Source organism: Cyanistes caeruleus, unplaced genomic scaffold (genome assembly GCF_971803275.1).
Source record: "Cyanistes caeruleus unplaced genomic scaffold, bCyaCae1.hap1.1 HAP1_SCAFFOLD_65, whole genome shotgun sequence".
NCBI classification, from domain to species: Eukaryota; Metazoa; Chordata; class Aves; order Passeriformes; family Paridae; genus Cyanistes; species Cyanistes caeruleus.
Window position 1 is genome coordinate 1,539,635 of NW_028255884.1, and position 24,997 is coordinate 1,564,631.

The 24,997-nt window shown below is 35.2% G+C and overlaps 1 pseudogene; it reads right to left on the reverse strand.

Annotated features, from left to right (window-relative positions):
- The window catches only part of LOC147647139 (uncharacterized), a 178,333-nt pseudogene that overhangs the window by 112,595 nt on the left and 40,741 nt on the right, over positions 1–24,997 (reverse strand).

Consider the following 24,997-nt stretch of genomic DNA (forward strand, 5'->3'; position numbering starts at 1 on the left):
TTTGTGGAAATGTTTGGGGATTTTGTGGGATATTTCTGGAATTTGGTAGGTTTTTAAGAAGCTTTAGCAATTTTGTTGGAGTTTTTTCTGGAAACTTGGTGTGATTTTGAGGAGACTTGAAGAATGGTTAGAGATTTTCTTAGATTTTGTGAAATTTTGTTGAGATTTGATAGGATGTTTCTGGAATTTTGTGGATTTTTTTTGTACTGTTGTGGAATTTTCTGGTATTTTGTGGGATTTTGAGGTGACATGAAGGATTTTGAGGTATTTTTTTTGATTTTGTGGAAATTTGTGGGGATATTGTGAGATGTTTCTGGAATTTGGTGGGGTTTTGAGAACATTTAATGAATTTTGTGGGATTTTTCTTGAATTTTGCAGGATATTGTGGAGATTTTGTAGGAGTTTTGTGGAAATTTGAGGGATTTTCAGGAGACATGAAGGATTTTGAGGTGTTTTCTTAGATTTTGTGGAAATTAGTGGGGATATTGTGAGATGTTTCTGGAATTTGGTGGGGTTTTGAGAATCTTTCTGCAATTGTGTTGGAGTTTTTTCTGGAATTTGGTGGGATTTTGGGGAGACTTGAAGAATTGTGAGGGATTTGTCTTAGATTTTGTGGAATTTTGTGGAGATTTGGTAGGATGTTTCTGGAATTTGGTGGGGTTTGGGAACATTTAGGGAATTGTGTGGGATTTTTCTGCGATTTTGTGGGATTTTTCTTGAATTTTTGTAGGATATTTAGGAGATTTTGTGGGAGTTTTGTGGAATCTTGAGAGATTTTGAGGAGACATGAAGGATTTTGAGGTATTTTCTTAGATTTTGTGGAAATGTGTGGGGATTTCGTGGGATATTTCTGGAATTTGGTGGGGTTTTGGGAAGATGTAGGGATTTTTTTTAGATTTTTCTGGACTTCGGTGTGATTTTGAGGAGACTTGAAGAATTGTGAGGGATTTGTCTTAGATTTTGTGGAGATTTGGTAGGATGTTTCTGGAATTTTGTGGGATTTTTTTGTACTGTTGTGGAATTTTCTGTTATTTTGTGGGATTTTGAGGAGACATGAAGAATTTTGAAGTATTTTTTTCGATTTTGTGGAAATTTGTGGGGATATTGTATGATGTTTCTGGAATTTGGTGGGGTTTTCAGAACATTTAGGGAATTGTATGGGAGTTTTCTGCAATTTGGTGGGATTTTTCTTGAATTTTGTAGCATATTGGGGTGATTTTGTGGGATTTTTTTAGAATCTTGAGGGATTTTGAAGAGACTTGAAGAATTGTGAGGGATTTTTCTTAGATTTTGTGGAAATTTGTGGGGATTTTGTGCAATGTTTCTAGAGTTTTGGTGGGGTTTTGAGAACATTTAGGGAATTGTGTGGGATTTTTCTGCAATTTCGTGGGATTTTTCTTGAATTTTGTTGGATATTGAGGAGATTTTGTGGGAGTTTTGTGGAATTTTGAGGGATTTTGTGGAGACTTGAATAATTATGAGGGATTTTTCTTAGCTTCTTTGGAATTTTGTTGAGATTTGTTGGGATATTTCTGGAATTTAGTTGGGTTTTGGGAAGATTTAGGGAATTTTGTGAGATTTTTTTCTGGAATCTTGAGGGATTTTGAGGAGACTTGAAGAATTTTGTGGGATTTTTCTTAGATTTTGTGGAAATTTGTGGTGATTTCGTGGGATGTTTCTAGAATTTGGTGGGGTTTTCAGAACATTTAGGGAATTGCATGGGATTTTTCTGCAATTTCGTGGGATTCTTCTTGAATTTTGTAGGATAATGGGGTGATTTGTGGGATTTTTGTAGAATCTTGGGGTATTTTGTAGCGACTTGAAGAATTGTGAGGGATTTTTCTTAGATTTTGTGGAAAGTTGTGATGATATTGTGGGACGTTTCTGGAATTTGGTGGGGTTTTGAGAACATTTAGGGAATTGTATGGGATTTTTCTGCAATTTGGTGGGATTTTTCTTGAATTTTGTAGTATATTGGGGAAATTTTGTGGGTGTTTTGTGGAATTTTGAAAGATTTTGAGGAGTCATGAAGGGTTTTGAGGTATTTTCTTAGATTTTGTGGAAATTTGTGGGGGTTTTGTGGGATGTTTCTGGAATTTGGTAGGTTTTTAAGAAGCTTTCTGCAATTCTCTTGGGAGTTTTTTCTGGAAACTTGGTGTGATTTTGAGGAGATGTGAAGAATGGTCAGGGATTTTCTTAGATTTTGTGGAATTTTGTGGAGATTTGGTAGGATGTTTCTGGAATTTTGTGGAATTTTTTTGTACTGTTGCGGAATTTTCTGGTATTTTGTGGGATTTTGAGGAGACATGAAGGATTTTGAGGTATTTTCTTAGATTTTGTGGAAATGTTTGGGGATTTTGTGGGATATTTCTGGAATTTGGTAGGTTTTTAAGAAGCTTTAGCAATTTTGTTGGAGTTTTTTCTGGAAACTTGGTGTGATTTTGAGGAGACTTGAAGAATGGTTAGAGATTTTCTTAGATTTTGTGAAATTTTGTTGAGATTTGATAGGATGTTTCTGGAATTTTGTGGATTTTTTTTGTACTGTTGTGGAATTTTCTGGTATTTTGTGGGATTTTGAGGTGACATGAAGGATTTTGAGGTATTTTTTTTGATTTTGTGGAAATTTGTGGGGATATTGTGAGATGTTTCTGGAATTTGGTGGGGTTTTGAGAACATTTAATGAATTTTGTGGGATTTTTCTTGAATTTTGCAGGATATTGTGGAGATTTTGTAGGAGTTTTGTGGAAATTTGAGGGATTTTCAGGAGACATGAAGGATTTTGAGGTGTTTTCTTAGATTTTGTGGAAATTAGTGGGGATATTGTGAGATGTTTCTGGAATTTGGTGGGGTTTTGAGAATCTTTCTGCAATTGTGTTGGAGTTTTTTCTGGAATTTGGTGGGATTTTGGGGAGACTTGAAGAATTGTGAGGGATTTGTCTTAGATTTTGTGGAATTTTGTGGAGATTTGGTAGGATGTTTCTGGAATTTGGTGGGGTTTGGGAACATTTAGGGAATTGTGTGGGATTTTTCTGCGATTTTGTGGGATTTTTCTTGAATTTTTGTAGGATATTTAGGAGATTTTGTGGGAGTTTTGTGGAATCTTGAGAGATTTTGAGGAGACATGAAGGATTTTGAGGTATTTTCTTAGATTTTGTGGAAATGTGTGGGGATTTCGTGGGATATTTCTGGAATTTGGTGGGGTTTTGGGAAGATGTAGGGATTTTTTTTAGATTTTTCTGGACTTCGGTGTGATTTTGAGGAGACTTGAAGAATTGTGAGGGATTTGTCTTAGATTTTGTGGAGATTTGGTAGGATGTTCTGGAATTTTGTGGGATTTTTTTGTACTGTTGTGGAATTTTCTGTTATTTTGTGGGATTTTGAGGAGACATGAAGAATTTTGAAGTATTTTTTTCGATTTTGTGGAAATTTGTGGGGATATTGTATGATGTTTCTGGAATTTGGTGGGGTTTTCAGAACATTTAGGGAATTGTATGGGAGTTTTCTGCAATTTGGTGGGATTTTTCTTGAATTTTGTAGCATATTGGGGTGATTTTGTGGGATTTTTTTAGAATCTTGAGGGATTTTGAAGAGACTTGAAGAATTGTGAGGGATTTTTCTTAGATTTTGTGGAAATTTGTGGGGATTTTGTGCAATGTTTCTAGAGTTTTGGTGGGGTTTTGAGAACATTTAGGGAATTGTGTGGGATTTTTCTGCAATTTCGTGGGATTTTTCTTGAATTTTGTTGGATATTGAGGAGATTTTGTGGGAGTTTTGTGGAATTTTGAGGGATTTTGTGGAGACTTGAATAATTATGAGGGATTTTTCTTAGCTTCTTTGGAATTTTGTTGAGATTTGTTGGGATATTTCTGGAATTTAGTTGGGTTTTGGGAAGATTTAGGGAATTTTGTGAGATTTTTTTCTGGAATCTTGAGGGATTTTGAGGAGACTTGAAGAATTTTGTGGGATTTTTCTTAGATTTTGTGGAAATTTGTGGTGATTTCGTGGGATGTTTCTAGAATTTGGTGGGGTTTTCAGAACATTTAGGGAATTGCATGGGATTTTTCTGCAATTTCGTGGGATTCTTCTTGAATTTTGTAGGATAATGGGGTGATTTGTGGGATTTTTGTAGAATCTTGGGGTATTTTGTAGCGACTTGAAGAATTGTGAGGGATTTTTCTTAGATTTTGTGGAAAGTTGTGATGATATTGTGGGACGTTTCTGGAATTTGGTGGGGTTTTGAGAACATTTAGGGAATTGTATGGGATTTTTCTGCAATTTGGTGGGATTTTTCTTGAATTTTGTAGTATATTGGGGAAATTTTGTGGGTGTTTTGTGGAATTTTGAAAGATTTTGAGGAGTCATGAAGGGTTTTGAGGTATTTTCTTAGATTTTGTGGAAATTTGTGGGGGTTTTGTGGGATGTTTCTGGAATTTGGTAGGTTTTTAAGAAGCTTTCTGCAATTCTCTTGGGAGTTTTTTCTGGAAACTTGGTGTGATTTTGAGGAGATGTGAAGAATGGTCAGGGATTTTCTTAGATTTTGTGGAATTTTGTGGAGATTTGGTAGGATGTTTCTGGAATTTTGTGGAATTTTTTTGTACTGTTGCGGAATTTTCTGGTATTTTGTGGGATTTTGAGGAGACATGAAGGATTTTGAGGTATTTTCTTAGATTTTGTGGAAATGTTTGGGGATTTTGTGGGATATTTCTGGAATTTGGTAGGTTTTTAAGAAGCTTTAGCAATTTTGTTGGAGTTTTTTCTGGAAACTTGGTGTGATTTTGAGGAGACTTGAAGAATGGTTAGAGATTTTCTTAGATTTTGTGAAATTTTGTTGAGATTTGATAGGATGTTTCTGGAATTTTGTGGATTTTTTTTGTACTGTTGTGGAATTTTCTGGTATTTTGTGGGATTTTGAGGTGACATGAAGGATTTTGAGGTATTTTTTTTGATTTTGTGGAAATTTGTGGGGATATTGTGAGATGTTTCTGGAATTTGGTGGGGTTTTGAGAACATTTAATGAATTTTGTGGGATTTTTCTTGAATTTTGCAGGATATTGTGGAGATTTTGTAGGAGTTTTGTGGAAATTTGAGGGATTTTCAGGAGACATGAAGGATTTTGAGGTGTTTTCTTAGATTTTGTGGAAATTAGTGGGGATATTGTGAGATGTTTCTGGAATTTGGTGGGGTTTTGAGAATCTTTCTGCAATTGTGTTGGAGTTTTTTCTGGAATTTGGTGGGATTTTGGGGAGACTTGAAGAATTGTGAGGGATTTGTCTTAGATTTTGTGGAATTTTGTGGAGATTTGGTAGGATGTTTCTGGAATTTGGTGGGGTTTGGGAACATTTAGGGAATTGTGTGGGATTTTTCTGCGATTTTGTGGGATTTTTCTTGAATTTTTGTAGGATATTTAGGAGATTTTGTGGGAGTTTTGTGGAATCTTGAGAGATTTTGAGGAGACATGAAGGATTTTGAGGTATTTTCTTAGATTTTGTGGAAATGTGTGGGGATTTCGTGGGATATTTCTGGAATTTGGTGGGGTTTTGGGAAGATGTAGGGATTTTTTTTAGATTTTTCTGGACTTCGGTGTGATTTTGAGGAGACTTGAAGAATTGTGAGGGATTTGTCTTAGATTTTGTGGAGATTTGGTAGGATGTTTCTGGAATTTTGTGGGATTTTTTTGTACTGTTGTGGAATTTTCTGTTATTTTGTGGGATTTTGAGGAGACATGAAGAATTTTGAAGTATTTTTTTCGATTTTGTGGAAATTTGTGGGGATATTGTATGATGTTTCTGGAATTTGGTGGGGTTTTCAGAACATTTAGGGAATTGTATGGGAGTTTTCTGCAATTTGGTGGGATTTTTCTTGAATTTTGTAGCATATTGGGGTGATTTTGTGGGATTTTTTTAGAATCTTGAGGGATTTTGAAGAGACTTGAAGAATTGTGAGGGATTTTTCTTAGATTTTGTGGAAATTTGTGGGGATTTTGTGCAATGTTTCTAGAGTTTTGGTGGGGTTTTGAGAACATTTAGGGAATTGTGTGGGATTTTTCTGCAATTTGGTGGGATTTTTCTTGAATTTTGTAGCATATTGGGGTGATTTTGTGGGATTTTTTTAGAATCTTGAGGGATTTTGAAGAGACTTGAAGAATTGTGAGGGATTTTTCTTAGATTTTGTGGAAATTTGTGGGGATTTTGTGCAATGTTTCTAGAGTTTTGGTGGGGTTTTGAGAACATTTAGGGAATTGTGTGGGATTTTTCTGCAATTTCGTGGGATTTTTCTTGAATTTTGTTGGATATTGAGGAGATTTTGTGGGAGTTTTGTGGAATTTTGAGGGATTTTGTGGAGACTTGAATAATTATGAGGGATTTTTCTTAGCTTCTTTGGAATTTTGTTGAGATTTGTTGGGATATTTCTGGAATTTAGTTGGGTTTTGGGAAGATTTAGGGAATTTTGTGAGATTTTTTTCTGGAATCTTGAGGGATTTTGAGGAGACTTGAAGAATTTTGTGGGATTTTTCTTAGATTTTGTGGAAATTTGTGGTGATTTCGTGGGATGTTTCTAGAATTTGGTGGGGTTTTCAGAACATTTAGGGAATTGCATGGGATTTTTCTGCAATTTCGTGGGATTCTTCTTGAATTTTGTAGGATAATGGGGTGATTTGTGGGATTTTTGTAGAATCTTGGGGTATTTTGTAGCGACTTGAAGAATTGTGAGGGATTTTTCTTAGATTTTGTGGAAAGTTGTGATGATATTGTGGGACGTTTCTGGAATTTGGTGGGGTTTTGAGAACATTTAGGGAATTGTATGGGATTTTTCTGCAATTTGGTGGGATTTTTCTTGAATTTTGTAGTATATTGGGGAAATTTTGTGGGTGTTTTGTGGAATTTTGAAAGATTTTGAGGAGTCATGAAGGGTTTTGAGGTATTTTCTTAGATTTTGTGGAAATTTGTGGGGGTTTTGTGGGATGTTTCTGGAATTTGGTAGGTTTTTAAGAAGCTTTCTGCAATTCTCTTGGGAGTTTTTTCTGGAAACTTGGTGTGATTTTGAGGAGATGTGAAGAATGGTCAGGGATTTTCTTAGATTTTGTGGAATTTTGTGGAGATTTGGTAGGATGTTTCTGGAATTTTGTGGAATTTTTTTGTACTGTTGCGGAATTTTCTGGTATTTTGTGGGATTTTGAGGAGACATGAAGGATTTTGAGGTATTTTCTTAGATTTTGTGGAAATGTGTGGGGATATTGTGGGATGTTTTTGGAATTTGGTGAGGTTTTGAGAACATTTAGGGAATTTTATGGGATTTTTCTGCAATTTGGTGGGATTTTCTTAGATTTTGTAGGATATTGGGGTGATTTTGTGGGAGTTTTGTGGAATTTTGAGGGATTTTGAGGAGACATGAAGTATTTTGAGGAATTTTCTTAGATTTTGTGGAAATGTTTGGGGATTTTGTGGGATATTTCTGGAATTTGGTAGGTTTTTAAGAAGCTTTAGCAATTTTGTTGGAGTTTTTTCTGGAAACTTGGTGTGATTTTGAGGAGACTTGAAGAATGGTTAGAGATTTTCTTAGATTTTGTGAAATTTTGTTGAGATTTGGTAGGATGTTTCTGGAATTTTGTGGATTTTTTTTGTACTGTTGTGGAATTTTCTGGTATTTTGTGGGATTTTGAGGTGACATGAAGGATTTTGAGGTATTTTTTTTGATTTTGTGGAAATTTGTGGGGATATTGTGAGATGTTTCTGGAATTTGGTGGGGTTTTGAGAACATTTAATGAATTTTGTGGGATTTTTCTTGAATTTTGCAGGATATTGTGGAGATTTTGTAGGAGTTTTGTGGAAATTTGAGGGATTTTCAGGAGACATGAAGGATTTTGAGGTGTTTTCTTAGATTTTGTGGAAATTAGTGGGGATATTGTGAGATGTTTCTGGAATTTGGTGGGGTTTTGAGAATCTTTCTGCAATTGTGTTGGAGTTTTTTCTGGAATTTGGTGGGATTTTGGGGAGACTTGAAGAATTGTGAGGGATTTGTCTTAGATTTTGTGGAATTTTGTGGAGATTTGGTAGGATGTTTCTGGAATTTGGTGGGGTTTGGGAACATTTAGGGAATTGTGTGGGATTTTTCTGCGATTTTGTGGGATTTTTCTTGAATTTTTGTAGGATATTTAGGAGATTTTGTGGGAGTTTTGTGGAATCTTGAGAGATTTTGAGGAGACATGAAGGATTTTGAGGTATTTTCTTAGATTTTGTGGAAATGTGTGGGGATTTCGTGGGATATTTCTGGAATTTGGTGGGGTTTTGGGAAGATGTAGGGATTTTTTTTAGATTTTTCTGGACTTCGGTGTGATTTTGAGGAGACTTGAAGAATTGTGAGGGATTTGTCTTAGATTTTGTGGAGATTTGGTAGGATGTTTCTGGAATTTTGTGGGATTTTTTTGTACTGTTGTGGAATTTTCTGTTATTTTGTGGGATTTTGAGGAGACATGAAGAATTTTGAAGTATTTTTTTCGATTTTGTGGAAATTTGTGGGGATATTGTATGATGTTTCTGGAATTTGGTGGGGTTTTCAGAACATTTAGGGAATTGTATGGGAGTTTTCTGCAATTTGGTGGGATTTTTCTTGAATTTTGTAGCATATTGGGGTGATTTTGTGGGATTTTTTTAGAATCTTGAGGGATTTTGAAGAGACTTGAAGAATTGTGAGGGATTTTTCTTAGATTTTGTGGAAATTTGTGGGGATTTTGTGCAATGTTTCTAGAGTTTTGGTGGGGTTTTGAGAACATTTAGGGAATTGTGTGGGATTTTTCTGCAATTTCGTGGGATTTTTCTTGAATTTTGTTGGATATTGAGGAGATTTTGTGGGAGTTTTGTGGAATTTTGAGGGATTTTGTGGAGACTTGAATAATTATGAGGGATTTTTCTTAGCTTCTTTGGAATTTTGTTGAGATTTGTTGGGATATTTCTGGAATTTAGTTGGGTTTTGGGAAGATTTAGGGAATTTTGTGAGATTTTTTTCTGGAATCTTGAGGGATTTTGAGGAGACTTGAAGAATTTTGTGGGATTTTTCTTAGATTTTGTGGAATTTTGTGGTGATTTCGTGGGATGTTTCTAGAATTTGGTGGGGTTTTCAGAACATTTAGGGAATTGCATGGGATTTTTCTGCAATTTCGTGGGATTCTTCTTGAATTTTGTAGGATAATGGGGTGATTTGTGGGATTTTTGTAGAATCTTGGGGTATTTTGTAGCGACTTGAAGAATTGTGAGGGATTTTTCTTAGATTTTGTGGAAAGTTGTGATGATATTGTGGGACGTTTCTGGAATTTGGTGGGGTTTTGAGAACATTTAGGGAATTGTATGGGATTTTTCTGCAATTTGGTGGGATTTTTCTTGAATTTTGTAGTATATTGGGGAAATTTTGTGGGTGTTTTGTGGAATTTTGAAAGATTTTGAGGAGTCATGAAGGGTTTTGAGGTATTTTCTTAGATTTTGTGGAAATTTGTGGGGGTTTTGTGGGATGTTTCTGGAATTTGGTAGGTTTTTAAGAAGCTTTCTGCAATTCTCTTGGGAGTTTTTTCTGGAAACTTGGTGTGATTTTGAGGAGATGTGAAGAATGGTCAGGGATTTTCTTAGATTTTGTGAAATTTTGTGGAGATTTGGTAGGATGTTTCTGGAATTTTGTGGAATTTTTTTGTACTGTTGCGGAATTTTCTGGTATTTTGTGGGATTTTGAGGAGACATGAAGGATTTTGAGGTATTTTTTTTGATTTTGTGGAAATTTGTGGGGATATTGTGAGATGTTTCTGGAATTTGGTGGGGTTTTGAGAACATTTAATGAATTTTGTGGGATTTTTCTTGAATTTTGCAGGATATTGTTGAGATTTTGTAGGAGTTTTGTGGAAATTTGAGGGATTTTCAGGAGACATGAAGGATTTTGAGGTGTTTTCTTAGATTTTGTGGAAATTAGTGGGGATATTGTGGGATGTTTCTGGAATTTGGTGGGGTTTTGAGAATCTTTCTGCAATTGTGTTGGAGTTTTTTCTGGAATTTGGTGGGATTTTGGGGAGACTTGAAGAATTGTGAGGGATTTGTCTTAGATTTTGTGGAATTTTGTGGAGATTTGGTAGGATGTTTCTGGAATTTGGTGGGGTTTGGGAACATTTAGGGAATTGTGTGGGATTTTTCTGCGATTTTGTGGGATTTTTCTTGAATTTTTGTAGGATATTTAGGAGATTTTGTGGGAGTTTTGTGGAATCTTGAGAGATTTTGAGGAGACATGAAGGATTTTGAGGTATTTTCTTAGATTTTGTGGAAATGTGTGGGGATTTCGTGGGATATTTCTGGAATTTGGTGGGGTTTTGGGAAGATGTAGGGATTTTTTTTAGATTTTTCTGGACTTCGGTGTGATTTTGAGGAGACTTGAAGAATTGTGAGGGATTTTTCTTAGATTTTGTGGAGATTTGGTAGGATGTTTCTGGAATTTTGTGGGATTTTTTTGTACTGTTGTGGAATTTTCTGTTATTTTGTGGGATTTTGAGGAGACATGAAGAATTTTGAAGTATTTTTTTCGATTTTGTGGAAATTTGTGGGGATATTGTATGATGTTTCTGGAATTTGGTGGGGTTTTCAGAACATTTAGGGAATTGTATGGGAGTTTTCTGCAATTTGGTGGGATTTTTCTTGAATTTTGTAGCATATTGGGGTGATTTTGTGGGATTTTTTTAGAATCTTGAGGGATTTTGAAGAGACTTGAAGAATTGTGAGGGATTTTTCTTAGATTTTGTGGAAATTTGTGGGGATTTTGTGCAATGTTTCTAGAGTTTTGGTGGGGTTTTGAGAACATTTAGGGAATTGTGTGGGATTTTTCTGCAATTTCGTGGGATTTTTCTTGAATTTTGTTGGATATTGAGGAGATTTTGTGGGAGTTTTGTGGAATTTTGAGGGATTTTGTGGAGACTTGAATAATTATGAGGGATTTTTCTTAGCTTCTTTGGAATTTTGTTGAGATTTGTTGGGATATTTCTGGAATTTAGTTGGGTTTTGGGAAGATTTAGGGAATTTTGTGAGATTTTTTTCTGGAATCTTGAGGGATTTTGAGGAGACTTGAAGAATTTTGTGGGATTTTTCTTAGATTTTGTGGAATTTTGTGGTGATTTCGTGGGATGTTTCTAGAATTTGGTGGGGTTTTCAGAACATTTAGGGAATTGCATGGGATTTTTCTGCAATTTCGTGGGATTCTTCTTGAATTTTGTAGGATAATGGGGTGATTTGTGGGATTTTTGTAGAATCTTGGGGTATTTTGTAGCGACTTGAAGAATTGTGAGGGATTTTTCTTAGATTTTGTGGAAAGTTGTGATGATATTGTGGGACGTTTCTGGAATTTGGTGGGGTTTTGAGAACATTTAGGGAATTGTATGGGATTTTTCTGCAATTTGGTGGGATTTTTCTTGAATTTTGTAGTATATTGGGGAAATTTTGTGGGTGTTTTGTGGAATTTTGAAAGATTTTGAGGAGTCATGAAGGGTTTTGAGGTATTTTCTTAGATTTTGTGGAAATTTGTGGGGGTTTTGTGGGATGTTTCTGGAATTTGGTAGGTTTTTAAGAAGCTTTCTGCAATTCTCTTGGGAGTTTTTTCTGGAAACTTGGTGTGATTTTGAGGAGATGTGAAGAATGGTCAGGGATTTTCTTAGATTTTGTGAAATTTTGTGGAGATTTGGTAGGATGTTTCTGGAATTTTGTGGAATTTTTTTGTACTGTTGCGGAATTTTCTGGTATTTTGTGGGATTTTGAGGAGACATGAAGGATTTTGAGGTATTTTTTTTGATTTTGTGGAAATTTGTGGGGATATTGTGAGATGTTTCTGGAATTTGGTGGGGTTTTGAGAACATTTAATGAATTTTGTGGGATTTTTCTTGAATTTTGCAGGATATTGTTGAGATTTTGTAGGAGTTTTGTGGAAATTTGAGGGATTTTCAGGAGACATGAAGGATTTTGAGGTGTTTTCTTAGATTTTGTGGAAATTAGTGGGGATATTGTGGGATGTTTCTGGAATTTGGTGGGGTTTTGAGAATCTTTCTGCAATTGTGTTGGAGTTTTTTCTGGAATTTGGTGGGATTTTGGGGAGACTTGAAGAATTGTGAGGGATTTGTCTTAGATTTTGTGGAATTTTGTGGAGATTTGGTAGGATGTTTCTGGAATTTGGTGGGGTTTGGGAACATTTAGGGAATTGTGTGGGATTTTTCTGCGATTTTGTGGGATTTTTCTTGAATTTTTGTAGGATATTTAGGAGATTTTGTGGGAGTTTTGTGGAATCTTGAGAGATTTTGAGGAGACATGAAGGATTTTGAGGTATTTTCTTAGATTTTGTGGAAATGTGTGGGGATTTCGTGGGATATTTCTGGAATTTGGTGGGGTTTTGGGAAGATGTAGGGATTTTTTTTAGATTTTTCTGGACTTCGGTGTGATTTTGAGGAGACTTGAAGAATTGTGAGGGATTTTTCTTAGATTTTGTGGAGATTTGGTAGGATGTTTCTGGAATTTTGTGGGATTTTTTTGTACTGTTGTGGAATTTTCTGTTATTTTGTGGGATTTTGAGGAGACATGAAGAATTTTGAAGTATTTTTTTCGATTTTGTGGAAATGTGTGGGGATATTGTATGATGTTTCTGGAATTTGGTGGGGTTTTCAGAACATTTAGGGAATTGTATGGGAGTTTTCTGCAATTTGGTGGGATTTTTCTTGAATTTTGTAGCATATTGGGGTGATTTTGTGGGATTTTTTTAGAATCTTGAGGGATTTTGAAGAGACTTGAAGAATTGTGAGGGATTTTTCTTAGATTTTGTGGAAATTTGTGGGGATTTTGTGCAATGTTTCTAGAGTTTTGGTGGGGTTTTGAGAACATTTAGGGAATTGTGTGGGATTTTTCTGCAATTTCGTGGGATTTTTCTTGAATTTTGTTGGATATTGAGGAGATTTTGTGGGAGTTTTGTGGAATTTTGAGGGATTTTGTGGAGACTTGAATAATTATGAGGGATTTTTCTTAGCTTCTTTGGAATTTTGTTGAGATTTGTTGGGATATTTCTGGAATTTAGTTGGGTTTTGGGAAGATTTAGGGAATTTTGTGAGATTTTTTTCTGGAATCTTGAGGGATTTTGAGGAGACTTGAAGAATTTTGTGGGATTTTTCTTAGATTTTGTGGAAATTTGTGGTGATTTCGTGGGATGTTTCTAGAATTTGGTGGGGTTTTCAGAACATTTAGGGAATTGCATGGGATTTTTCTGCAATTTCGTGGGATTCTTCTTGAATTTTGTAGGATAATGGGGTGATTTGTGGGATTTTTGTAGAATCTTGGGGTATTTTGTAGCGACTTGAAGAATTGTGAGGGATTTTTCTTAGATTTTGTGGAAAGTTGTGATGATATTGTGGGACGTTTCTGGAATTTGGTGGGGTTTTGAGAACATTTAGGGAATTGTATGGGATTTTTCTGCAATTTGGTGGGATTTTTCTTGAATTTTGTAGTATATTGGGGAAATTTTGTGGGTGTTTTGTGGAATTTTGAAAGATTTTGAGGAGTCATGAAGGGTTTTGAGGTATTTTCTTAGATTTTGTGGAAATTTGTGGGGGTTTTGTGGGATGTTTCTGGAATTTGGTAGGTTTTTAAGAAGCTTTCTGCAATTCTCTTGGGAGTTTTTTCTGGAAACTTGGTGTGATTTTGAGGAGATGTGAAGAATGGTCAGGGATTTTCTTAGATTTTGTGGAATTTTGTGGAGATTTGGTAGGATGTTTCTGGAATTTTGTGGGATTTTTTTGTACTGTTGTGGAATTTTCTGTTATTTTGTGGGATTTTGAGGAGACATGAAGAATTTTGAAGTATTTTTTTCGATTTTGTGGAAATTTGTGGGGATATTGTATGATGTTTCTGGAATTTGGTGGGGTTTTCAGAACATTTAGGGAATTGTATGGGAGTTTTCTGCAATTTGGTGGGATTTTTCTTGAATTTTGTAGCATATTGGGGTGATTTTGTGGGATTTTTTTAGAATCTTGAGGGATTTTGAAGAGACTTGAAGAATTGTGAGGGATTTTTCTTAGATTTTGTGGAAATTTGTGGGGATTTTGTGCAATGTTTCTAGAGTTTTGGTGGGGTTTTGAGAACATTTAGGGAATTGTGTGGGATTTTTCTGCAATTTCGTGGGATTTTTCTTGAATTTTGTTGGATATTGAGGAGATTTTGTGGGAGTTTTGTGGAATTTTGAGGGATTTTGTGGAGACTTGAATAATTATGAGGGATTTTTCTTAGCTTCTTTGGAATTTTGTTGAGATTTGTTGGGATATTTCTGGAATTTAGTTGGGTTTTGGGAAGATTTAGGGAATTTTGTGAGATTTTTTTCTGGAATCTTGAGGGATTTTGAGGAGACTTGAAGAATTTTGTGGGATTTTTCTTAGATTTTGTGGAAATTTGTGGTGATTTCGTGGGATGTTTCTAGAATTTGGTGGGGTTTTCAGAACATTTAGGGAATTGCATGGGATTTTTCTGCAATTTCGTGGGATTCTTCTTGAATTTTGTAGGATAATGGGGTGATTTGTGGGATTTTTGTAGAATCTTGGGGTATTTTGTAGCGACTTGAAGAATTGTGAGGGATTTTTCTTAGATTTTGTGGAAAGTTGTGATGATATTGTGGGACGTTTCTGGAATTTGGTGGGGTTTTGAGAACATTTAGGGAATTGTATGGGATTTTTCTGCAATTTGGTGGGATTTTTCTTGAATTTTGTAGTATATTGGGGAAATTTTGTGGGTGTTTTGTGGAATTTTGAAAGATTTTGAGGAGTCATGAAGGGTTTTGAGGTATTTTCTTAGATTTTGTGGAAATTTGTGGGGGTTTTGTGGGATGTTTCTGGAATTTGGTAGGTTTTTAAGAAGCTTTCTGCAATTCTCTTGGGAGTTTTTTCTGGAAACTTGGTGTGATTTTGAGGAGATGTGAAGAATGGTCAGGGATTTTCTTAGATTTTGTGGAATTTTGTGGAGATTTGGTAGGATGTTTCTGGAATTTTGTGGAATTTTTTTGTACTGTTGCGGAATTTTCTGGTATTTTGTGGGATTTTGAGGAGACATGAAGGATTTTGAGGTATTTTTTTTGATTTTGTGGAAATTTGTGGGGATATTGTGAGATGTTTCTGGAATTTGGTGGGGTTTTGAGAACATTTAATGAATTTTGTGGGATTTTTCTTGAATTTTGCAGGATATTGTTGAGATTTTGTAGGAGTTTTGTGGAAATTTGAGGGATTTTCAGGAGACATGAAGGATTTTGAGGTGTTTTCTTAGATTTTGTGGAAATTAGTGGGGATATTGTGGGATGTTTCTGGAATTTGGTGGGGTTTTGAGAATCTTTCTGCAATTGTGTTGGAGTTTTTTCTGGAATTTGGTGGGATTTTGGGGAGACTTGAAGAATTGTGAGGGATTTGTCTTAGATTTTGTGGAATTTTGTGGAGATTTGGTAGGATGTTTCTGGAATTTGGTGGGGTTTGGGAACATTTAGGGAATTGTGTGGGATTTTTCTGCGATTTTGTGGGATTTTTCTTGAATTTTTGTAGGATATTTAGGAGATTTTGTGGGAGTTTTGTGGAATCTTGAGAGATTTTGAGGAGACATGAAGGATTTTGAGGTATTTTCTTAGATTTTGTGGAAATGTGTGGGGATTTCGTGGGATATTTCTGGAATTTGGTGGGGTTTTGGGAAGATGTAGGGATTTTTTTTAGATTTTTCTGGACTTCGGTGTGATTTTGAGGAGACTTGAAGAATTGTGAGGGATTTTTCTTAGATTTTGTGGAGATTTGGTAGGATGTTTCTGGAATTTTGTGGGATTTTTTTGTACTGTTGTGGAATTTTCTGTTATTTTGTGGGATTTTGAGGAGACATGAAGAATTTTGAAGTATTTTTTTCGATTTTGTGGAAATTTGTGGGGATATTGTATGATGTTTCTGGAATTTGGTGGGGTTTTCAGAACATTTAGGGAATTGTATGGGAGTTTTCTGCAATTTGGTGGGATTTTTCTTGAATTTTGTAGCATATTGGGGTGATTTTGTGGGATTTTTTTAGAATCTTGAGGGATTTTGAAGAGACTTGAAGAATTGTGAGGGATTTTTCTTAGATTTTGTGGAAATTTGTGGGGATTTTGTGCAATGTTTCTAGAGTTTTGGTGGGGTTTTGAGAACATTTAGGGAATTGTGTGGGATTTTTCTGCAATTTCGTGGGATTTTTCTTGAATTTTGTTGGATATTGAGGAGATTTTGTGGGAGTTTTGTGGAATTTTGAGGGATTTTGTGGAGACTTGAATAATTATGAGGGATTTTTCTTAGCTTCTTTGGAATTTTGTTGAGATTTGTTGGGATATTTCTGGAATTTAGTTGGGTTTTGGGAAGATTTAGGGAATTTTGTGAGATTTTTTTCTGGAATCTTGAGGGATTTTGAGGAGACTTGAAGAATTTTGTGGGATTTTTCTTAGATTTTGTGGAAATTTGTGGTGATTTCGTGGGATGTTTCTAGAATTTGGTGGGGTTTTCAGAACATTTAGGGAATTGCATGGGATTTTTCTGCAATTTCGTGGGATTCTTCTTGAATTTTGTAGGATAATGGGGTGATTTGTGGGATTTTTGTAGAATCTTGGGGTATTTTGTAGCGACTTGAAGAATTGTGAGGGATTTTTCTTAGATTTTGTGGAAAGTTGTGATGATATTGTGGGACGTTTCTGGAATTTGGTGGGGTTTTGAGAACATTTAGGGAATTGTATGGGATTTTTCTGCAATTTGGTGGGATTTTTCTTGAATTTTGTAGTATATTGGGGAAATTTTGTGGGTGTTTTGTGGAATTTTGAAAGATTTTGAGGAGTCATGAAGGGTTTTGAGGTATTTTCTTAGATTTTGTGGAAATTTGTGGGGGTTTTGTGGGATGTTTCTGGAATTTGGTAGGTTTTTAAGAAGCTTTCTGCAATTCTCTTGGGAGTTTTTTCTGGAAACTTGGTGTGATTTTGAGGAGATGTGAAGAATGGTCAGGGATTTTCTTAGATTTTGTGGAATTTTGTGGAGATTTGGTAGGATGTTTCTGGAATTTTGTGGAATTTTTTTGTACTGTTGCGGAATTTTCTGGTATTTTGTGGGATTTTGAGGAGACATGAAGGATTTTGAGGTATTTTCTTAGATTTTGTGGAAATGTTTGGGGATTTTGTGGGATATTTCTGGAATTTGGTAGGTTTTTAAGAAGCTTTAGCAATTTTGTTGGAGTTTTTTCTGGAAACTTGGTGTGATTTTGAGGAGACTTGAAGAATGGTTAGAGATTTTCTTAGATTTTGTGAAATTTTGTTGAGATTTGATAGGATGTTTCTGGAATTTTGTGGATTTTTTTTGTACTGTTGTGGAATTTTCTGGTATTTTGTGGGATTTTGAGGTGACATGAAGGATTTTGAGGTATTTTTTTTGATTTTGTGGAAATTTGTGGGGATATTGTGAGATGTTTCTGGAATTTGGTGGGGTTTTGAGAACATTTAATGAATTTTGTGGGATTTTTCTTGAATTTTGCAGGATATTGTGGAGATTTTGTAGGAGTTTTGTGGAAATTTGAGGGATTTTCAGGAGACATGAAGGATTTTGAGGTGTTTTCTTAGATTTTGTGGAAATTAGTGGGGATATTGTGAGATGTTTCTGGAATTTGGTGGGGTTTTGAGAATCTTTCTGCAATTGTGTTGGAGTTTTTTCTGGAATTTGGTGGGATTTTGGGGAGACTTGAAGAATTGTGAGGGATTTGTCTTAGATTTTGTGGAATTTTGTGGAGATTTGGTAGGATGTTTCTGGAATTTGGTGGGGTTTGGGAACATTTAGGGAATTGTGTGGGATTTTTCTGCGATTTTGTGGGATTTTTCTTGAATTTTTGTAGGATATTTAGGAGATTTTGTGGGAGTTTTGTGGAATCTTGAGAGATTTTGAGGAGACATGAAGGATTTTGAGGTATTTTCTTAGATTTTGTGGAAATGTGTGGGGATTTCGTGGGATATTTCTGGAATTTGGTGGGGTTTTGGGAAGATGTAGGGATTTTTTTTAGATTTTTCTGGACTTCGGTGTGATTTTGAGGAGACTTGAAGAATTGTGAGGGATTTGTCTTAGATTTTGTGGAGATTTGGTAGGATGTTTCTGGAATTTTGTGGGATTTTTTTGTACTGTTGTGGAATTTTCTGTTATTTTGTGGGATTTTGAGGAGACATGAAGAATTTTGAAGTATTTTTTTCGATTTTGTGGAAATTTGTGGGGATATTGTATGATGTTTCTGGAATTTGGTGGGGTTTTCAGAACATTTAGGGAATTGTATGGGAGTTTTCTGCAATTTGGTGGGATTTTTCTTGAATTTTGTAGCATATTGGGGTGATTTTGTGGGATTTTTTTAGAATCTTGAGGGATTTTGAAGAGACTTGAAGAATTGTGAGGGATTTTTCTTAGATTTTGTGGAAATTTGTGGGGATTTTGTGCAATGTTTCTAGAGTTTTGGTGGGGTTTTGAGAACATTTAGGGAATTGTGTGGGATTTTTCTGCAATTTGGTGGGATTTTTCTTGAATTTTGTAGCATATTGGGGTGATTTTGTGGGATTTTTTTAGAATCTTGAGGGATTTTGAAGAGACTTGAAGAATTGTGAGGGATTTTTCTTAGCTTCTTTGGAATTTTGTTGAGATTTGTTGGGATATTTCTGGAATTTAGTTGGGTTTTGGGAAGATTTAGGGAATTTTGTGAGATTTTTTTCTGGAATCTTGAGGGATTTTGAGGAAACTTGAAGAATTTTGTGGGATTTTTCTTAGATTTTGTGGAAATTTGTGGTGATTTCGTGGGATGTTTCTAGAATTTGGTGGGGTTTTCAGAACATTTAGGGAATTGCATGGGATTTTTCTGCAATTTCGTGGGATTCTTCTTGAATTTTGTAGGATAATGGGGTGATTTGTGGGATTTTTGTAGAATCTTGGGGTATTTTGTAGCGACTTGAAGAATTGTGAGGGATTTTTCTTAGATTTTGTGGAAAGTTGTGATGATATTGTGGGACGTTTCTGGAATTTGGTGGGGTTTTGAGAACATTTAGGGAATTGTATGGGATTTTTCTGCAATTTGGTGGGATTTTTCTTGAATTTTGTAGTATATTGGGGAAATTTTGTGGGTGTTTTGTGGAATTTTGAAAGATTTTGAGGAGTCATGAAGGGTTTTGAGGTATTTTCTTAGATTTTGTGGAAATTTGTGGGGGTTTTGTGGGATGTTTCTGGAATTTGGTAGGTTTTTAAGAAGCTTTCTGCAATTCTCTTGGGAGTTTTTTCTGGAAACTTGGTGTGATTTTGAGGAGATGTGAAGAATGGTCAGGGATTTTCTTAGATTTTGTGGAATTTTGTGGAGATTTGGTAGGATGTTTCTGGAATTTTGTGGAATTTTTTTGTACTGTTGCGGAATTTTCTGGTATTTTGTGGGATTTTGAGGAGACATGAAGGATTTTGAGGTATTTTCTTAGATTTTGTGGAAATGTTTGGGGATTTTGTGGGATATTTCTGGAATTTGGTAGGTTTTTAAGAAGCTTTAGCAATTTTGTTGGAGTTTTTTCTGGAAACTTGGTGTGATTTTGAGGAGACTTGAAGAATGGTTAGAGATTTTCTTAGATTTTGTGAAATTTTGTTGAGATTTGATAGGATGTTTCTGGAATTTTGTGGATTTTTTTTGTACTGTTGTGGAATTTTCTGGTATTTTGTGGGATTTTGAGGTGACATGAAGGATTTTGAGGTATTTTTTTTGATTTTGTGGAAATGTGTGGGGATATTGTGAGATGTTTCTGGAATTTGGTGGGGTTTTGAGAACATTTAATGAATTTTGTGGGATTTTTCTTGAATTTTGCAGGATATTGTGGAGATTTTGTAGGAGTTTTGTGGAAATTTGAGGGATTTTCAGGAGACATGAAGGATTTTGAGGTGTTTTCTTAGATTTTGTGGAAATTAGTGGGGATATTGTGAGATGTTTCTGGAATTTGGTGGGGTTTTGAGAATCTTTCTGCAATTGTGTTGGAGTTTTTTCTGGAATTTGGTGGGATTTTGGGGAGACTTGAAGAATTGTGAGGGATTTGTCTTAGATTTTGTGGAATTTTGTGGAGATTTGGTAGGATGTTTCTGGAATTTGGTGGGGTTTGGGAACATTTAGGGAATTGTGTGGGATTTTTCTGCGATTTTGTGGGATTTTTCTTGAATTTTTGTAGGATATTTAGGAGATTTTGTGGGAGTTTTGTGGAATCTTGAGAGATTTTGAGGAGACATGAAGGATTTTGAGGTATTTTCTTAGATTTTGTGGAAATGTGTGGGGATTTCGTGGGATATTTCTGGAATTTGGTGGGGTTTTGGGAAGATGTAGGGATTTTTTTTAGATTTTTCTGGACTTCGGTGTGATTTTGAGGAGACTTGAAGAATTGTGAGGGATTTTTCTTAGATTTTGTGGAGATTTGGTAGGATGTTTCTGGAATTTTGTGGGATTTTTTTGTACTGTTGTGGAATTTTCTGTTATTTTGTGGGATTTTGAGGAGACATGAAGAATTTTGAAGTATTTTTTTCGATTTTGTGGAAATTTGTGGGGATATTGTATGATGTTTCTGGAATTTGGTGGGGTTTTCAGAACATTTAGGGAATTGTATGGGAGTTTTCTGCAATTTGGTGGGATTTTTCTTGAATTTTGTAGCATATTGGGGTGATTTTGTGGGATTTTTTTAGAATCTTGAGGGATTTTGAAGAGACTTGAAGAATTGTGAGGGATTTTTCTTAGATTTTGTGGAAATTTGTGGGGATTTTGTGCAATGTTTCTAGAGTTTTGGTGGGGTTTTGAGAACATTTAGGGAATTGTGTGGGATTTTTCTGCAATTTCGTGGGATTTTTCTTGAATTTTGTTGGATATTGAGGAGATTTTGTGGGAGTTTTGTGGAATTTTGAGGGATTTTGTGGAGACTTGAATAATTATGAGGGATTTTTCTTAGCTTCTTTGGAATTTTGTTGAGATTTGTTGGGATATTTCTGGAATTTAGTTGGGTTTTGGGAAGATTTAGGGAATTTTGTGAGATTTTTTTCTGGAATCTTGAGGGATTTTGAGGAGACTTGAAGAATTTTGTGGGATTTTTCTTAGATTTTGTGGAAATTTGTGGTGATTTCGTGGGATGTTTCTAGAATTTGGTGGGGTTTTCAGAACATTTAGGGAATTGCATGGGATTTTTCTGCAATTTCGTGGGATTCTTCTTGAATTTTGTAGGATAATGGGGTGATTTGTGGGATTTTTGTAGAATCTTGGGGTATTTTGTAGCGACTTGAAGAATTGTGAGGGATTTTTCTTAGATTTTGTGGAAAGTTGTGATGATATTGTGGGACGTTTCTGGAATTTGGTGGGGTTTTGAGAACATTTAGGGAATTGTATGGGATTTTTCTGCAATTTGGTGGGATTTTTCTTGAATTTTGTAGTATATTGGGGAAATTTTGTGGGTGTTTTGTGGAATTTTGAAAGATTTTGAGGAGTCATGAAGGGTTTTGAGGTATTTTCTTAGATTTTGTGGAAATTTGTGGGGGTTTTGTGGGATGTTTCTGGAATTTGGTAGGTTTTTAAGAAGCTTTCTGCAATTCTCTTGGGAGTTTTTTCTGGAAACTTGGTGTGATTTTGAGGAGATGTGAAGAATGGTCAGGGATTTTCTTAGATTTTGTGGAATTTTGTGGAGATTTGGTAGGATGTTTCTGGAATTTTGTGGAATTTTTTTGTACTGTTGCGGAATTTTCTGGTATTTTGTGGGATTTTGAGGAGACATGAAGGATTTTGAGGTATTTTCTTAGATTTTGTGGAAATGTTTGGGGATTTTGTGGGATATTTCTGGAATTTGGTAGGTTTTTAAGAAGCTTTAGCAATTTTGTTGGAGTTTTTTCTGGAAACTTGGTGTGATTTTGAGGAGACTTGAAGAATGGTTAGAGATTTTCTTAGATTTTGTGAAATTTTGTTGAGATTTGATAGGATGTTTCTGGAATTTTGTGGATTTTTTTTGTACTGTTGTGGAATTTTCTGGTATTTTGTGGGATTTTGAGGTGACATGAAGGATTTTGAGGTATTTTTTTTGATTTTGTGGAAATTTGTGGGGATATTGTGAGATGTTTCTGGAATTTGGTGGGGTTTTGAGAACATTTAATGAATTTTGTGGGATTTTTCTTGAATTTTGCAGGATATTGTGGAGATTTTGTAGGAGTTTTGTGGAAATTTGAGGGATTTTCAGGAGACATGAAGGATTTTGAGGTGTTTTCTTAGATTTTGTGGAAATTAGTGGGGATATTGTGAGATGTTTCTGGAATTTGGTGGGGTTTTGAGAATCTTTCTGCAATTGTGTTGGAGTTTTTTCTGGAATTTGGTGGGATTTTGGGGAGACTTGAAGAATTGTGAGGGATTTGTCTTAGATTTTGTGGAATTTTGTGGAGATTTGGTAGGATGTTTCTGGAATTTGGTGGGGTTTGGGAACATTTAGGGAATTGTGTGGGATTTTTCTGCGATTTTGTGGGATTTTTCTTGAATTTTTGTAGGATATTTAGGAGATTTTGTGGGAGTTTTGTGGAATCTTGAGAGATTTTGAGGAGACATGAAGGATTTTGAGGTATTTTCTTAGATTTTGTGGAAATGTGTGGGGATTTCGTGGGATATTTCTGGAATTTGGTGGGGTTTTGGGAAGATGTAGGGATTTTTTTTAGATTTTTCTGGACTTCGGTGTGATTTTGAGGAGACTTGAAGAATTGTGAGGGATTTGTCTTAGATTTTGTGGAGATTTGGTAGGATGTTTCTGGAATTTTGTGGGATTTTTTTGTACTGTTGTGGAATTTTCTGTTATTTTGTGGGATTTTGAGGAGACATGAAGAATTTTGAAGTATTTTTTTCGATTTTGTGGAAATTTGTGGGGATATTGTATGATGTTTCTGGAATTTGGTGGGGTTTTCAGAACATTTAGGGAATTGTATGGGAGTTTTCTGCAATTTGGTGGGATTTTTCTTGAATTTTGTAGCATATTGGGGTGATTTTGTGGGATTTTTTTAGAATCTTGAGGGATTTTGAAGAGACTTGAAGAATTGTGAGGGATTTTTCTTAGATTTTGTGGAAATTTGTGGGGATTTTGTGCAATGTTTCTAGAGTTTTGGTGGGGTTTTGAGAACATTTAGGGAATTGTGTGGGATTTTTCTGCAATTTCGTGGGATTTTTCTTGAATTTTGTTGGATATTGAGGAGATTTTGTGGGAGTTTTGTGGAATTTTGAGGGATTTTGTGGAGACTTGAATAATTATGAGGGATTTTTCTTAGCTTCTTTGGAATTTTGTTGAGATTTGTTGGGATATTTCTGGAATTTAGTTGGGTTTTGGGAAGATTTAGGGAATTTTGTGAGATTTTTTTCTGGAATCTTGAGGGATTTTGAGGAGACTTGAAGAATTTTGTGGGATTTTTCTTAGATTTTGTGGAAATTTGTGGTGATTTCGTGGGATGTTTCTAGAATTTGGTGGGGTTTTCAGAACATTTAGGGAATTGCATGGGATTTTTCTGCAATTTCGTGGGATTCTTCTTGAATTTTGTAGGATAATGGGGTGATTTGTGGGATTTTTGTAGAATCTTGGGGTATTTTGTAGCGACTTGAAGAATTGTGAGGGATTTTTCTTAGATTTTGTGGAAAGTTGTGATGATATTGTGGGACGTTTCTGGAATTTGGTGGGGTTTTGAGAACATTTAGGGAATTGTATGGGATTTTTCTGCAATTTGGTGGGATTTTTCTTGAATTTTGTAGTATATTGGGGAAATTTTGTGGGTGTTTTGTGGAATTTTGAAAGATTTTGAGGAGTCATGAAGGGTTTTGAGGTATTTTCTTAGATTTTGTGGAAATTTGTGGGGGTTTTGTGGGATGTTTCTGGAATTTGGTAGGTTTTTAAGAAGCTTTCTGCAATTCTCTTGGGAGTTTTTTCTGGAAACTTGGTGTGATTTTGAGGAGATGTGAAGAATGGTCAGGGATTTTCTTAGATTTTGTGGAATTTTGTGGAGATTTGGTAGGATGTTTCTGGAATTTTGTGGAATTTTTTTGTACTGTTGCGGAATTTTCTGGTATTTTGTGGGATTTTGAGGAGACATGAAGGATTTTGAGGTATTTTCTTAGATTTTGTGGAAATGTTTGGGGATTTTGTGGGATATTTCTGGAATTTGGTAGGTTTTTAAGAAGCTTTAGCAATTTTGTTGGAGTTTTTTCTGGAAACTTGGTGTGATTTTGAGGAGACTTGAAGAATGGTTAGAGATTTTCTTAGATTTTGTGAAATTTTGTTGAGATTTGATAGGATGTTTCTGGAATTTTGTGGATTTTTTTTGTACTGTTGTGGAATTTTCTGGTATTTTGTGGGATTTTGAGGTGACATGAAGGATTTTGAGGTATTTTTTTTGATTTTGTGGAAATTTGTGGGGATATTGTGAGATGTTTCTGGAATTTGGTGGGGTTTTGAGAACATTTAATGAATTTTGTGGGATTTTTCTTGAATTTTGCAGGATATTGTGGAGATTTTGTAGGAGTTTTGTGGAAATTTGAGGGATTTTCAGGAGACATGAAGGATTTTGAGGTGTTTTCTTAGATTTTGTGGAAATTAGTGGGGATATTGTGAGATGTTTCTGGAATTTGGTGGGGTTTTGAGAATCTTTCTGCAATTGTGTTGGAGTTTTTTCTGGAATTTGGTGGGATTTTGGGGAGACTTGAAGAATTGTGAGGGATTTGTCTTAGATTTTGTGGAATTTTGTGGAGATTTGGTAGGATGTTTCTGGAATTTGGTGGGGTTTGGGAACATTTAGGGAATTGTGTGGGATTTTTCTGCGATTTTGTGGGATTTTTCTTGAATTTTTGTAGGATATTTAGGAGATTTTGTGGGAGTTTTGTGGAATCTTGAGAGATTTTGAGGAGACATGAAGGATTTTGAGGTATTTTCTTAGATT